The sequence below is a fragment of the Rhipicephalus microplus genome, chromosome 3, assembly GCF_043290135.1.
Source record: "Rhipicephalus microplus isolate Deutch F79 chromosome 3, USDA_Rmic, whole genome shotgun sequence".
NCBI lineage: Eukaryota > Metazoa > Arthropoda > Arachnida > Ixodida > Ixodidae > Rhipicephalus > Rhipicephalus microplus.
Window position 1 is genome coordinate 61,818,535 of NC_134702.1, and position 5,000 is coordinate 61,823,534.

A 5,000-nucleotide genomic window follows, 5' to 3' on the forward strand; every position below is an offset into this window, starting at 1 on the left:
GGTGCTGGGTACATCTGGTCCTCACCCTGGAACTTCGCAGCCGCACACTCCAACGACCTCCTACAATGACTGATCCGGGGCCATCTCATGCTGCTACTCCAGATCTCGCACCTGTGCCTGTCTTCTGCGCTTGCGCTCTCCGGCAGCGCGACCCCCCCATATTTGGTGGCACAGAGGACCAAGATGTGGACAACTGGATTGCCGAGTATGAACTGGTGAGCGCCGTCAATAAGTGGAACGCAGCCGATAAGCTCACAAATGTGAGTTTTTACCTGACCGACGTGGCAAAACTATGGTACAGAAATCATCAAAGTGATTTCAGTACCTGGTCGGAATTGGCGAAAACCCTCGCGGAAGTCTTTGGCCGTCCTGCTGTCCGCCGCCTTCGTGCTGAACAGTGCTTGCGGGGCAGAGTACAGAGAGCAGATGAAACTTTCACGAGCTACATCGAAGATGTGCTATTTCTCTGCAAGCTCGTCGATTCGACTCTGGACGAGGCAGGCAAGATCAAGAACATCATGAAAGGAATCGACGACGGTGCATTCCAAATGCTGGCTGCGAAGAGTCCCCAGACGGTCGCCGAGGTGATTCAGCTCTGCCAAAGCTATGATGAGCTGCGTAGGCAGCGCGCTTCCACACGTTGCGCTGCTCAAGACACCGCGGACATCTCATCCCTCGACTATCGCCATGACACCGCCGACCACTCTGCGTTGATGCCAGTTATAAAGCAATTCATACGCGAGGAGGTCGCCCGGCAGCTATCTATAATCACAAGACCTACCGAGCCGATGGCACCCTTGTCGCCTTCGCTTCGCCAGGTCATTCGATCGCAAGTTGCCGAAGCATTGCCGCCAGCTCAGGCTCCCCCAAATGTTACCGCACCACTAACGTATGCAGCCGCAGTTGCTCAACCACGTGCGCCAGCGTCTCCGGCCATCTACGAAGCTACTCGCCACGTTTATTCGTCGACCCCACCTTCCCGCTCGCTGACCGTCCCGTCTCCGGCTGTATATGAAACAGGTCAGAACGTTTATATGACGCCGCCGCCTGCACGACCATTTACGGTACCTTATTCAGCGAACAGTGCCCCTATCGTCAGCCAATGGCGCACTCCAGATAATCGGCCGATATGTTTTTCATGTGGCATCCCAGGCCACGTAGCTCGTCACTGCCGTCGTCGCAGCTTCTCTTCTCACGACATTGCAGGGGCCTCACATTACATGCCCACCATGCCCACTCAGCCGCGATATCCCGTTCCTGCCAATCCACCTCTAGACGTACGTCCCGGTCGCCGACCATCCGGCGCAAGCCGTTCACCTTCTCCTCGTCGTCGATCTATTTCTCCGATGTTACGTCACAACAGCCCACCGCGAGGGGAAAACTGACGGGCGCAGTTCCGGAGGCAAGAACTGCGTTGGCAGCGAAAATTTCAAGACCTAACTGCTGTCCCCCGAACGAAATCGAACTCTATATTGATGGCATTAAGGTGCACGGACTTGTTGACACTGGAGCTGCCGTATCTGTAATTAGCGAGAAACTGTGCCGAAACTTGAAGAAAGTGACCACACAACTTACCGACCTATCTTTGCAGACAGCTACGTCCCATCATATTCAGCCTTCAGCTTTGTGCACCGCACGAGTCGTCATTCAAGGTGTGATGTACGTCGTCACATTTGTAGTTTTATTCCGTTCTTCGCATGACGTTATCCTTGGGTGGGACTTTCTTTCGTCAAATTCTGCTTTGGTCGACTGTGCTCGTTCTGAACTCGCGTTGTCTGTGCCGTGCTATGACCCCGACGATGGTGCTTCGTGTAGAGTGTTTGCTGCTTCCGACGTTGACATTGCGCCTTTCTCAGCTGTTGTCTCGGTGTCGTGTGCCTCCCCTCCGAAATCGCCTGTGTTGTTTATGCCATCGGTCCCATCTGCGTGCCGTCGAAATATCATGCTTCCGTTTGCCGTCGTCATTTTTCGCAATGGTCACGCTGCCATTTATGTGTGCAATCCGTCGCACAGCCCGTCATCCCTACTACGCGGAGAATGCCTGGGAAGCTACGAACTTTACGAGTGCATTCTTCCGACTACTGTACCCGATTCTGCGGTTTCGCTCCCAATTGGTGCTGTCACTCCAACCAACGCACCTAATGATGCTCTGGACGTATTCTCGGATGCCATCGACTCTGAGCTCGCACCAACTCAGCGCGAAGAGATTATAAATCTTCTTCTCCGCTTTCGTTCTTCATTCGATCGTGACCAGTCAGGCTTAAGCCGAACCTCTGCGGTCGTTCACCGTATTGACACCGGTCAACAAGCCCCGCTAAGGCAGCGTCCGTACCGTGTGTCATCTGCTGAACGCCGTGTCATCGACGAACAAGTGGACGACATGTTGAAACGTGGCATCATCGAGCCCTCCAACAGTCCCTGGGCTTCACCGGTTGTTCTCGTCAGGAAAAAAGACGGATCCATCCGGTTCTGCGTTGACTACCGCCGACTCAACAAGATAACGCGCAAAGACGTATACCCTCTGCCGCGCATCGATGATGCTTTGGACTGCCTACAAGGAGCAGAGTTCTTTTCTTCGTTAGATTTACGCTCTGGCTACTGGCAGGTGCCCATGGCAGAGGGTGACCGCCCGAAGACAGCCTTTGTAACACCGGATGGACTATATGAATTCACCGTTATGCCATTTGGCCTCTGCAATGCGCCTGCCACTTTCGAAAGAATGATGGATACCGTCTTGCGAGGTCTGAAATGGAAAACGTGCCTCTGTTATTTGGATGACATTGTGGTATTTTCAAGCGACTTTGTGACCCACCTCAGCCGCCTCGAGCAAGTTCTTACGTGCCTTTCCACGGCGAGACTTCAACTTAACTTGAAGAAATGCCACTTCGGCGCTCGCAAGCTTGTAATTCTCGGCCATGTGGTTTCTAAGGACGGCATTCTCCCGGACCCTACGAAACTTAATGCAGTCGCGGCGTTCCCAAAGCCAACCACCATCAAAGAGCTTCGAAGCTTCATCGGCCTATGTTCTTACTTCCGGCGCTACGTCCGCAATTTCGCCTCCATTATCGCCCCCTTGACCAATCTTCTTGCCAGAAGTTCTGACTTGTCAGCGTGGTCGCAGGCGTGTGATGATGCATTTCAGGAACTCCGACGGCTCCTCACCACGCCTCCCATACTCCGACATTTCGATCCGTCTGCTCCCACGGAGTTTCATACGGACGCTAGTGGTGTCGGGCTAGGGGCCATACTGGCCCAACGCAAGGAGGGCTTTGACGAGTACGTCGTTGCCTATGCCAGCCGCACCCTCAGTAAAGCCGAGAAGAATTACAGTGTAACTGAAAAGGAGTGCCTCGCCATTATTTGGGCAATCGGAAAATTTCGGCCTTATTTATATGGACGTCCGTTTGATATTGTAACAGACCACCATGCGCTTTGCTGGTTTTCTTCACTAAAAAATCCTAATGGTCGGCTCGCTCGTTGGGCATTGCGGTTACAGGAGTTCGATATCCGTGTTATCTACCGTTCTGGCCGGAAGCATTCCGACGCCGATGCCCTGTCACGTTCGCCATTGGCTTCAGAGCCTGTCGGCTCGCCTATCTCCACTAGTGCTGCCTTGGCCATCAGCATCTCGGACATGCCTTCCGAGCAACGCAAAGATGCTTGGATTTCATCTCTTTTGGACTTTCTCTCAAACCGGACGCCCGCTCCAGTTTCCAGGACGCTTCGCCGTCAAGCAGGACACTTCGCTATTCGGGATAACCTGCTTTACCGCCGAAACTACAGCTCGATCGGCCGTAAGTGGTTGCTCGTGATACCCCGACATCTGCGCTCTGACATCTGTGCCACGTTCCACGATGATCCGCAATGTGGCCACGCTGGTGTGTTAAAAACATACACCCGCTTGCAGCTGCGGTACTACTGGCGCGGTATGTACCGTTTCGTTCGCCGTTACGTAAGGTCTTGCCTTACATGCCAGCGACGCAAAATGCCCACTCAACATGCCACAGGTGCCTTGCAGCCGTTGCCATGTCCAGCGCGAGCTTTCGATCGTGTCGGAATCGACCTTTACGGTCCGCTTCCCTATACTTCGAGTAGCAACCGCTGGGTCATTGTCGCTATCGACCACCTAACGCGGTACGCTGAAACAGCTGCGTTACCTTCCGCTACCGCAAAAGACGTTGCGTGTTTTATACTGCAAAACCTGGTTTTAAGGCATGGAGCACCTCGGGAGTTACTAAGCGACCGTGGCCGCGTTTTTCTCGCCGATGCCATCAAAGCGTTGTTGAGCGAGTGTCGCATCATACACCGCACTACCACAGCCTATCACCCGCAAACTAATGGGATGACAGAGCGTTTTAATCGTACACTTGGGGATATGCTGGCCAAGTACGCTTCATCCGACCAGTCAAATTGGGATAGCATACTCCCTTTTGTGACATATGCTTACAACACTGCAACGCAAAGCACCACTGGATTTTCACCTTTCTTCCTTTTTATGGACGCGAGCCATCATCAACAATGGATAGCATTCTTCCTTATCGACCGGACCCTTCAGAGATGACTACCGTTTCTCGAGCAGCAGCACACGCTGAAGAATGTCGGAAGTTTGCTCGTGCGTTCACGTCACATGACCAGACGCGCCAAAAACATCACCACGACGCGTCAACCACGCATATGAGCTTTTCCCCGAACTCACTGGTGTGGCTATGGATTCCTTCTACTACTCCAGGACTCTCCCACAAGCTTTCGTCCAGGTACCATGGCCCTTATCGAGTTTTGCGCCAAACATCCCCTGTCAACTACCTTGTCGAGCCGCTGGATGCATCTCCGGACAACCGCCATCGGGGAAAAGAAATCGTACACATCTCTCGGCTCAAGCCATACCATGACCCTTCTGTCTACACCTGTCCTTAGGTCGCCAGGATGGCTCCCTCATCGGCCGGGGGGTGATTGTAACGAGGGTAGTGGGCATGGAGCTCGAGGATAGAAAAAGAAGAAGA